Below are 12,468 nucleotides of genomic sequence, written 5' to 3'. Positions count from 1 at the left end.
ATGGGACATTTCAAGTTCCCTGACAGTGCAAGTATTTCTATAATCTCCACTTGGGGACCCTTGTGCAGCTGCATACAGGATTTTTTTTTCCCTCCTTTAAGGAGAACAGTCAAAGACTTGCCCAGTGGGACAGTTCTGGGTGGGGAGACAGACATGGAGGGAGTTACCACTCAGCCAGGTTGGGGCTTATTCTGAGAGCCACTGGTGAAAACCAGGCCCAGGATAGTCATGACCCTGAGTGATTGCCATCTGTTGCTTACTGGTTTCAATCCAAGCTTTCAGTCTGGTATCCACATTAGAAAAGATATGCACATATATTAGCATCAAAATAATTACCCACCACAGCATCTGTGCCAGGGGCAGAATGAATGGGCCATTTTAAATGCATTGTCCATTCACGCCTAAAGGTGACCTTTGCAATAATTCTGGAACACACTCCTGGATGACTTGGCTGGCTTGGTGCAAGAGTCTGAGTTGCTGATTTCTGGAATAGATAATAGATTCTTCAAAGCCAGAACTCAAAGGGGGGAATATATATATGGTTATACTATTTATTTTTTATCATGGATATCTTTTATCCAAAAAAAAATGACTTAAAGCAGTGACCTAGTTGCACATAATCATAAAATTAAAGCAAACAAAAAAATAAGGTAAAGAGAAAAATAAAGAACATGAAAATCAGAGGGTGCCAGGTGTGAGATTAGTATTATAAAAACCATGTCCACGACTTAGTGACTGAGCATACACACGCACATAGTCCTAGATAATTTCTAGCATAAAATGTGAAGAGGAAAACATGACTGGTCAAAAGAGTCAGTTTTTGTATAGCAAACACAAACAAAGAGAGAAACAAATGAAACCCTGGTTTGGAGCAGGGGTGATAGAGTCAGTGGTTTAGTGGATCTGCAAGACTCTGAAGTTCCTGTCCATATCTGCTGCAAGACACAACTTTCAAAGACGGGGCTGAAAGATTACTAAGAAAATATCTCTGGGTGGTTTCTACTAGGGGCATAATTCCTTAAAGCATTTCCCCAAAGACCCTGGTTGTTTCTGATGAGTCCATTGGGAAAATGAGATGATAATTTGTTAACAGATCATGAGTGGGATCATAAAAGTTTATTGTGTATGATGTTTTTGTTTTTTTCATGAAACGAAAGCCTAAAGTAGCTTGTGAGAGCCTTCAGTTTCAACACATTCAAAGGCTAAAGGCTCCACTTTGCTCTGGTCTGAACTTCTCAAGTTCAGGTTCCGTCCGTCCGTCTGTCTGTTTGGTCGCTCAGTCATGTCCGACTCTTTGCGACCCCATGGACTGTAGCCTACCAGGCTTCTCCGTCCATGGGATTCTCCAGGCAAGAATACTGGAATGGGTTACCATTTCCTTATCCAGGGGATCTTCCCAACCCAGGGATCAAACCTGGGTCTCCTGCATTGGAGGCAGATGCTTTAACCTCTGAGCCACCAGGAAAGCCCCAAGTTCAGGTTCAATAGAACTGAAACAATCAAGGGATGATTCTGAGCGTGAAAGTCTGGCGAATCAGATGGTTTATGAGGGAGCCAGGGTGGCCTTTCATCCATAGGTCTTAGACTTGTCACGCGTGTTGGGCTGATATTGCATGTGGTGAGTTGCATAGCAGCTTGACTGGTTAGAAAAGGGAAAGGGACAGAAGACAGCATCCTATCCTTCACAACAGAAGAAGCTATGAGAACAGTGTGGAGGCAGCTTGAAGGAAGACACATTTTTAGGCAAAATTACCAGCCAACACGTCAGAATGTAATGCCTTAAAAGGGACTACAAGTGACCTGGTTGGCAAAACTGTTAGAGGACAAAACAGAGACAAATACAGTTCTGCGCTCTGCAAACACTGTGTGTGTGCAGACGCACACACACACACACACACAGAATAAAGAGAATAAATTGACTGAGCTCATTGCCTTCCAACATTGTTACACGTTGGATGTTAAGCTCCTCCATCTATTTCATTGTTCTCTGTCTGATCACAAAGGTATAAGGGGCAAAAAATGGCCTAAATGGGTTCTCCTGACACCTAATAGGGTCACACGCTCAGGACAATCTCTATTAATGAAGCTGCTGAAGGAGACAAAATGGAAATGGATATAGAAAGGGAACTCTACCTACCTCTGCAAGCTCTGAACTACGTCAAGAAGAGTTTAACGTTGGAGGCAGGGAGAGAGTTCGGAAAATACAGACAAGCAAAACCCAGGATTCCACACATCTATCTTGCACCACCCCCATTCTCGCCTTCCTGCAATGAGTCTCCTGAAATATTTTCTTAACAAGTTTGTTTATTCACAGCGGGAGACATTTCATACTGATCTGTTTGAGGATGCATTTAATTACTGTCATGTTGATAATGAAGATTATTCTCACCCTTCTATCCACAAACTTAATTGTATGCGCTAAGTCGCTTCAGTTGTGTCCAACTATGCGTGACCCTATGGACTGTAGCCCGCCAGGCTCCTCTGTCCATTGGGATTCTCTAGGCAAGAACACTGGAATGGGTTGCCATGCCCTTCTCCAGGGGATCCTCCTGACCCAGGGATCGAACTCATGTATGTTATGTCTCCTGCATTGGCAGGTGGGTTCTTTACCAGTAGCACCACCTTGGAAACCCCTTAATTGTATGCACACCCATCTTTTCTTGCTAACTTCACTTTCAGATATGTTTCCTCTGTTCAGAGCTAATCTTATTGTTCTCAATTCCTTTTAAAGGTTTACTTAAATTTATTTATTTGGCTGTGCAGTGTCCCAGTTGCAGCATTCAGGATCTTTTGTTGTGGCATGTGGGACCTAGTCCCCCGACCAGGGATGGAACCCAGATGCCCTGCACAGGGCACACAGAGTCTAAGCCACTGGACTACGAGGGAAATCCCCTTTCCTGTTTCTTTTTCTCCATCTCAACCAGTATTTGGCCCATTAGGTCTCTTTTTAAATTTATGTATTGTTTTGACTGCACTGGGACTCGGTTGCTTCACTTGGGCTTTCTCTAGCTGCGGTGAGCGGGGGCTACTCTTCACTGCTGTGCTCAGACTCATTGCAGTAGCTTCTCTTGTTGTGGAGCAGAGGTCTAGGCACACAGGTTTCAGTAGTTACAGCGTGAGGTCTCAGCAGTTGTGGCTCCCGAGCTCTAGAACATGGGCTTAGTACTTATGGAGAACAAGCTTAGTTGCTCCGAGGCTTGTGGGATCCTTCCGGACCAGGGATTGAATTTAAGTCCCCTGTATCGGCAGGCAGAGTCTTTAACCACTGGACCACCTGCAAAGTCCCTGCCCCATTAGTTTATTCTCAAATAAAAGAGTTTATTCTCAAATTAATTTCTCTCTCATCTTAGAAACAACGTCCCGTGGTACTTTTTAATTTTTCTCAGGTTTCTTTTCTATGATAGCCTCTACATAGAAGAGTCTATACTGTTGCTCTCTCCTTACCTGTACATTGTAGTCACCCGGGGAGCTTTAATTGGATTGGGATGCAACCTGGCCATTGGCAGTGCTCAGACAGATCGTAAGGTGACTCTAATATGCAGCCAATGTAAAGAACCACTGGTTTATCTGTGTTTCTATTCGTACCTCAAACCTCAAACCCTTTCACTTCTGGTTTATAGGCTAATGACAGAATTCCATGAATATTTTCAGGTCTCCGCTTTGGTAACCTTCTTGAAACTTTCCTGTGTCTGGCTTCTGGACACTTGATTCCCATCACCCCAACCTTCGCATCCATTTCTCAAAAGTTTTATTTCCTCACTCATTAAAATGGCACCAGGCCTTTACATAGTCATCCAGGCTGGAAATCAGGGAATCCCTGTCAACACTGCGCCTTCAGATTCTAGACTCTGTCACCAATTGCTGTTATTTCTACCTCTTTAAAGAGCTGAGTATGTGTCCCCTCTTGTCCATTCTCACTGCTTAGCCCAGGCTGTGATCAGTGTGCATGCAAAGTCACTTCAGTCATGTCCGACTCTTTGCGACCCTATGGACCATAGCCTGTCAGGCTCCTCTGTCCAAGGGATTCTCCAGGCAAGAATGCTGGAGTGGGTTGCCATGCCTGTCTCCAAAGGATTGAACCCGCGTCTCTTACAGCTCCTGCGTTGGCAGGTGGGTTCTTTACCACTAGCGCCCCCTGGGAAGCCCGCAGTAGTTACGATTAATGGACGGCTTTCACAGCGAGTCTTGCCCGGAGTTCCTCTGTCATATGGTCTCCCTCTCGTTTACCAGGACCCTTGCCACTTACTTCCTCCTGGTGCGCCTTACACCTGGCAACCGCAAACTCCTGATCACCTGATCGTCCTTATACCCCTGGCATCTCACTTCCTAGGTGGTTTTGTTCCAGTTCACTAGCATGGCCTTTTCTGACAGCTAATATCTGAACAGCTTTTCTGGAGTGATTAACAAAGGTAGACAAGAATGAAAGAAGGAAGCACCAAACATGAGTGATTCTGGTCTCAGCCAGCCTGGGCAGGGGAGGCAACAGAGGGTGTGGCCCCATGAAGCGGCTTTGCCTGAAGTGTCCTGGTTCTCTTTCAGGTCTACTTTTGTGCATATAAGAAATCATTTCTTTAAGACAAGTTCAATGCCACATGCGGGTTTCATTACAGGCCAAATAGAAGGCAATAAAGCACCCTAGAAACGTAATAACAGCATGAACATATTGCAGATATGGCCTGACTCAATATCTGAATAAGGACTATATTCAATATAAAAGGAAAATATTCTGCCATTTGAAATAGGAGATCATTGATTTATCAGTAAAAATCAAAGGAATGAAAGGCTTGTAGTGATGGGGTCCCCTCCTTTCACTGAAAGTGAAATGACTCTTGTTTTATTTCATTCTCCCTATTTCATACCCATTTCTTAAGAACTAATTCAAATTCCAGTACATGAGTGACCATAATGTGGTCCACTGGTTGCCCCTTCTATGAAATACTGATTTTATAGTCATGTGGAGAAAACTGCATTTGTTCAGCTTCAATATCAACTTGTTTGGGAGAAATGTGGCAAGGAGAAAACTGAGTCATGAATAGTGAATTGTGTACTTTGGGGTGCAAATTGCTAATCCTCATGCATTAATTAACACAACTTTACAGCTGTTTTGCTTCAAGAAGCAAAACCTAGATGAATCACCGAGGCACCTTTTCCTGACTTCTCTCCAGCCCCCACCTGCTTCTTTCTGGATATTCGGAATGAAAAAATTAAGATAATTTGTATGCACATTTCTGACAACCATTTTAGGGTTCTGTAATGATAAAGAGCAATTAATGAAGGCTTCTCTGGCTTTGACTAACCACTGTCTGGGCAAATGTTTCAATTAATGAGGAGGCTAATTCCTTTGGTTTAATCACTCAACACTGAAGCAGAGGCTGCTTGGGAAAGCAAATGACCATTTCATTTAGGGGTGTCTCTGTCCACAAGATGGCAGTAAATGTTTGATGAGTTTCTAGAACTGTTGTCTTTTGTGTGTGCATGGGGTGGGGGGTGCTGGGTGGGGGCGGCTGTCGAAAGGGGAGTGACACTTTGTCTAGAAGAAAATTTTTATTTATTTGCTGTTTTACAATTTTGTGTCAAGTAAATCCAGTAGTATATAATTAATTTAAAATGCTTTCAAGTAGGTGACATTGTTTATCATAACAGCTAAGCTGTGTACCAGAACAATAAATAATATAACTGGTATTTACCTCAGCTATATGTAACAAAAAAAGATGAATAAAAATTAACATTTGGCTTGGACTCCGGGAGTTGGTGATGGACAGGGAGGCCTGGAGTGCTGTGATTCACAGGGTCGCAAAGAGTCGGACACGACTGAGCGACTGAACTGAACTGAACTTGGAGGTATCATAGCATTCTACCTATACTGGCTAATAACGTGAAACTATATGAACAAATTGGTTTATTTCTGAAGGTGAAGAAATGCTCTGTGCCAGAGTTTTGGGCAATACAAAAGTCCGGTATGCTAGGGTCTTGTCCTCAGGAAGCTCGAGACCAGCAGAAACTATTAGCATGTATTCACCTAATTGTTATAGAAGGTAACGACAGAAGGGGTTATGGATGAGAAGCTGTGTCACTACAGTGGTGGAGGGATTGCTGCAACTGGAAGGCAACTGGAAGGAAACAGGGAAGGCCTTTTGGAAAGCAGGACACTCAACATTTGCCCTGAAGAATGAGTGGGATCCAGACTTGGGCTTCACTGGCAGCTCAGGCAGTAAAGAATCTGCCTGCAATGAAGGAGACCTGGGTTCGATCCCTGGGTTGGGAAGATCCCCTGGAGAAGAAATGGCAATCCACTCCAGTATTCCTGCCTAGAGAATTCCATGGACAGAGGAGCCTTTCTGGCTACAGTCTATGGGGTTGCAAAGAGTCGGACAAGACTAAGTGACTGATATTTCCACTTTCTTTCATGCTGATAGGTATGGAAGTAAAAGCACACGCAGGACAGGTGAGGAGTATCTGGGGACCAACAGGCCAGTTGACTTGGTTGCAAAATGTACGTAAAAGGGAGGATGGGAAATAAAGTCAGCCTGATGTTGAACACTAGGTTCAGAAGTTTGGATTTTATTTTGGAGGCACTGAAGCTTTTTGAGCTGAGGAGGGGTCTAGCAACATGCTTCAGAAAGAACTGCCTGGAATCTGTGCAGGATGGATGAAAATGGAGAGAAACTGGCTGTTTGATGGCGTGTAATTCTGGAGAGAGGCAGTTGGGTGGTCCTGGCCAAGCCTTCATCGGAAAGCCTGGACCATTAACTTCATTTCTTTAGGTCATTTTCCTTCTATAAAAAGCAAATGGTTGGGCCAGGTGGTTCTTTTCAGCTCCAAAAACCACAGGCCTGGCTAGGATAATAGCAGGGGTGTAGGGACAGGGGAATAAATACAAGTGAGATTAGCAAGGCAGGCAAAAAGCACCTGGCCTCTGCGTGGAAATAGAATGGAGGGATGCGGGGATGGGATGTTGGCAGGAGGGGAGCAGAGAGACGGAGAGAAGCACAGTTCACGCAGCTGGTCGCCTAGAAAGACAGTGGGGGTGTCTGTGAAGACTTACACTAGCTTTGTGAAAAATGCACTTTCAGCTTTGAATGTACTGGTACCCTGGCATGATTTGTCACGTGGAAATCATGGACAAGGGGATTGTTTAAATTAATCTATTTGGGTAAATTATCTGAGCAGAGATAGAATGGCTATCATAAATGTTTAGAGTCTTTCCCTCTTAATAAACTCAGAACATATAACACTGTTAGAGAAGAAAGACTTTTAAAGGTAATATTGAAGCAAGCAAAAGAGGTCGTTCTTTGAATACAAAGATGGCATCAGGGACCTGCCTCATGGGAACTGGACTAGGAGCTACTCTCCCGTCTGTGATGCAGCCTGGGGTCCAAGCCCGCCCTGAGCGCTCAGGAATGACAAGCACACAAAGGGGAGGGTGGAGGAAGCACCGGCTGAGTCATCACGGAACTACTGATATTATCTCAACAACCGGAACAACCCAGTGTGGCGGCTACTGTCCACCCGACTCTGACCGGACATGGGCCGGAAAACGGCAAACGTGAAGTCAACCAACAGTTATCAGAGAGTGATTCAAAAAGTGCAATTTCAGGGCTGTCACAGGGTGACATCAGGCAGTTGCAGGCTAATCTCCTGGACCACAACACTGTACAATGAGGACTGATGCCCGGAAGGGTGGGTTGGCAGGAGGGAAGTACTGGGATGTGCTTCCAAATCAGCAGAGATTAAAGTCTTTCTGATTTCACTCAGTGCTCTGAGTGGGCTTCCCTGGTAGCTCAGCTGGTGAAGAATTCACCTGCAATGCAGGAGACCTGCGTTTGATCCCTGGGTTGGGAAGATCCCCTGGAGAAGGGATAGGCTACCCACTCCAGTGGAATTGGCTGGAGAATCCCAAGGACTGTATAGTCCATGGCTGTTGCAAAAATTGGGCTTCCCTGGTAGCTCAGCTGGTGAAGAATTCATCTGCAACGCAGGAGACCTGCGTTTGATCCCTGGGTTGGGAAGATCCCCTGGAGAAGGGCATGGCAACCCATTCCAGTATTCATGCCTGGAGAATCCCCATGGACAGAGGGGTCTGGCGGGCTACAGTCCATGGGGTCGCAAAGAGTCAGAAACAACCAAGGCACTAAGCAGACAGTCCTGTGGGTGGAACGTGAAATGGACGCTTTCATTTGGTGTGCTGAAAATTCATTTCCAGATTATTAGCTTCATCAGCACATCACCTTGACTTTTCTGCATAAATAGACATTGCTATATCATGAAGTGTATGTATGTATGCATATATATACATATAGGCAATTTTTAAGACAGGAATTTATGCTTTTTAAAAATGAAGCTAAAAGATTCCTAACCAGCTAGATTAAAACACACACACACAATTATTACTGGCACCTTGACCATCCTTAAACACAGTTTGTGTTTGGCACGTGGATGAATTGGCATTTGATTTCTAAACTTTCTAAACACCTAACGAGCTTTTCCCTGAGAGTCTGGAGTGGCCCAAACATCAGGAACTGCGGAGGAAACTTGAGGCCATATTACAGCTTTTGGAGACCACTAGTTAACTTCCTCAACTTGTAATGATAAAAATATTGACTATTCCTTTAATAACAACGAATTTTAAAAAGTACTGTACAACCTCCTCTTTCTCCTTCTTTTTAAACCTACTTTTCCTTCTTTTTTTTTTAAACGTGAATGTTTAAAAGCAATGCTTTCTGCAGTGTGATAGGAATTAGCAATTTAGTTTAGTGAATGTAATATTCTGTCTTGACTTTCCAGGTGGCGGTAGTGGTAAAAAAAACAGACTGCTAATGCAGGAGACATAAGAGTCGTGGATTTGATCCCTGGGTTGGGAAGATCCCCTGGAGGAGGCCATGGCAACCCACTCTAGTATTCTTGCCTGGAGAATCCCATAGACAGAGGAGCCTGCTCAGTTACAGTCACAGGGTCACAAAGAGTCGGACATGACTGAAGCGACTTAGCACGCGCACACACTTGAGGTTAACCATCAAACCTTTCTGAACCCAGAACTCCTCTAAGTTCTCATCCATGTGGGGCCTATTTTTGGGGATCCATCTACTGGGTTATGTCTCAAAGCAACCTGGAAAGCTCAGTGCAGAAACCACATATTAAGTCTTTTCTGCCTCTTCACCACCTATTTTGCCGGTGCCTGGTGCATGGGCACATCACACATGCTGCAGAAATCAATGAATCACCTCTCTGCTTCTCTCAATCTTATGCTACATCGGCTCACGGATGCATATTAACTATAAAAATTAACACCATACCAACACAACATGTAGTAGGAAGGTGAACTTGGTGTTACACTTGTAACATCAAAAATAACATCAAATTATAAACACATACAATAATCATAAACAATTGGGGGGGTATTCCTTTTTTCCCTCTCTCCTTTCCTTCTTTCCTTCGTGTCTATTATCTGTAAGGCACTAAGGTTACAGAATCTCAGGAGAAACCTGAAGGTGACCCAGGGCAACCCTTGTCTTATCATGAAGCAGCTCTACTATAGCTTTGATAAGAGTCCTATGGCCTCTGCCCAAACACAAGCAATGATGGGGAACCATTATGGCTACAGGCAGCCCATTCTGTGTGTAAACCTGTGATTATGTATCAGGATGCTCTTCTTCATTACTCAGCACAAACCTGGTCTCTGTAACTTCTACTTATTGTTCCTGCTCCTAACCTATAAATAAAAAATAATTGTTGAGTCTTCTACATTACGGTCCTTAAGATATCTGAAATCATGCATCATGTCCATCTTCAATCTCCATTTTAAGGCTAAACTTCTTCGTGTGTGTGTGTGTGTGTGTGTGTATTTTCTCCTCATTATTATATATCTGGACCTCCCTCCCAGACATGTGGAAGCTTGGGGCTCTGATGCTGGTGGTGGTGCCATCATATTCCAGGAACCTGAACCAGGCCTGGGCAGGGAGGCACTGCTTCCAGCTGTTTGCAGACTATAGTCTGTGGGAGGCTTGAGGCAGTGGGAGGCAGGAACTGCAAGAGATTCATTTACAGAAACTGGACTAACTGTTCAAACAAACAATCAACACCCACCTCTCCCCTTCTCAAACTTCAGCTTGCATCAGAATCTCCTGGAGGGGAACACAGATGGCTGGTCTCCACCCCCAGAGTTTCTAGCAGGTCTGAGCTGAGCTGTGAGAAACTGAATTTCCAACAATTCCCAGGTGATGCTGGCTGTGCGGGTCTGGGACCACCCTTGGCGAGCCACTGCTGAGATGATGGGATGATGCTGAGAGGCAGTATGAGAAAAGGATAGATGGCTTAATATGAGCTGTAAATGAACACAGGTCAGGTCTGAGACCAGGGTGGGCAGGCGAGGTTCCTGCTCTGCGTGCAACATGTAAGAAAAGCGGACACTGTCAGGGTTACACAAGTACAGGGCCACGTCCAGGGAGAGAGACAGCTGCAAACATGCCTGCTCCAAGCATGTAGCTGGCTGGAATGGTTTTCATGCTGCAACGTGGCCTCCATGGTAAGTAGAATGTTGGCTTGCAAAGATGTGAGCATAGAATAGACATATCATAGGGTTCTTAGTTTCCCTAACATCCTGGTGACCACTTCTTTCAGCAATAAATGTCACAACCCCACCCCTCCAGGCAAAAAAAATTCCATGAAATTTTGGGCAGGGGGACAGGAGGGTAGCGTTCTGTTGTTCAGTCAGACTCTTTGTGACCGCATGGGCTGCAGCACTGCATTCTAAGAAATATTTAAAGAGCATAAGAGTATAATAAAAAAGTCCATTCACATCCTGAAAATATTTGAATTGAATTTCTTTTTCCAGAAGTGAAATTACACAAAGGACGGCAGGTAGTAAGTAAAGGTTGCGATCCACGAACGATTATCGTTATCATTTCTGTCCTCAAAGGCTTTCCCGTCTCCTAGGAGACAGACGTGTAAATAAGTGATTCTACATTGTAGAGGGAAATGAGCCGAGGTCCAGTAACATGGCTACCAACTGGCTCCCACCGGACTGGAGAGGACAGAGGGGCACTAAGGGTGTCCATGCATGTTATTGATTGTGTGCCCCAAGTCAGCTTATTGAAAAACTGTGGCCCCCACCCCAAGAAACCTGAAATCAGCAGCCAGAGTTTCCAGACAGGGAGAGATGACAGGGAGAGCTGGCAACGTTCTCCACTAGCCCCGATGTCCTAACCTGGGGCGTTCCTCCACAGCTGCTGGTGGCCCCAAGGGGACACTGCCCCCTGCCCCCCACAGCCATCTTACTCTTTAACATGAGAGAAATTCAATCTCAAGTTTGGCAAGAACTTAAGGGTGTTATCTGTTTTCTTATATATATGCAGTTCATGGGGTCACTAAGAGACACGGACACGACTGAGCAACTTCACTTTCACTTTTCACTTTCATGCACTGGAGAAGGAAATGGCAACCCACTCCAGTGTTCTTGCCTGGAGAATCCCAGGGACGAGGGAGCCTGGTGGGCTGCCGTCTGTGGGGTCGCACAGAGTCAGACACGACTGAAGCGATTTAGCAGCAGCAGTAGTATATATTATATTATACTATAATTTATATATAAATATTGATTAATTAATATATGTATTTTTGGCTGTACTGAGTCTTCATTGGTGTGCGTGGACTTTCTCTAGCTGTGGTGCACCGGCTTCTCATTGCAGTGGCTTCTTGTTTCACAGAGCATGGTCTCTAGAGCCAGGGCTTCAGTAGTTGTGGTCCATGGGTTTAATTGCCACTTGGCACGTGGAATCTCCCCAGACCAGGGATCAAACTGGTGTCCCCTGCATTGTAAGGTGGATTCTTAACCACTGGACCACCAGGGAAGCCCATCTTTTAAATATTTATTTATTTATTTTTGGCTGTGCTGGGTCTCAGTTGCAGCACACGTGATCTTGGTTGCGACAGACAGGCTCAGTAGTTGCAGCGTGCAGGGGTCTAGTTGTCCCTGAGCATGTGGGAGTTTAGTTCCCTGACCGGGGTTTGAACCCACAATTCTCAACCACTGGGCCACCAAGGAAGTCCCCAAGGGTGTCATCTGTTCCATCCTCCAACTCCAGGGAGAATTTTACTTTCATAATCAAGACAAATAAATGCTAGCAATAAACTCCTTTTGAAAGTCTTCAGGGAATAAAGTTTCACAATGCTGCCTGTAAATTGTTGCTATGCCTGTTTGTGTCCCCCCAAATTTCATGTGGTAAAGCCATAATCCCCAGTGGGAGGATGTTTGGAGGTGGGGGTTTTGGGAGGTGATTAGGTTTAGATGAAGGGCTTTCCAAGTGGTAAAAAACCCACTTGCCAGTTCAGAAGACATAAAGAGATGCGGGTTTGATTCCTGGGTCAGGAAAGTCCCCTTCAGGAGAACACAGCAACCCATTCCGGTGTTCTTGCCTGGAGAATACCTTGGACAGAAGAGTTACAGTCCATAGGGTTGCAAAGAGTCAGACACAA

The sequence above is a fragment of the Moschus berezovskii genome, chromosome 10 (assembly GCF_049115385.1).
Source record: "Moschus berezovskii isolate FMDL1 chromosome 10, NW_MosBer_1.0, whole genome shotgun sequence".
Lineage (NCBI taxonomy): Eukaryota > Metazoa > Chordata > Mammalia > Artiodactyla > Moschidae > Moschus > Moschus berezovskii.
Note: the sequence above shows the minus strand (reverse complement) of the source record.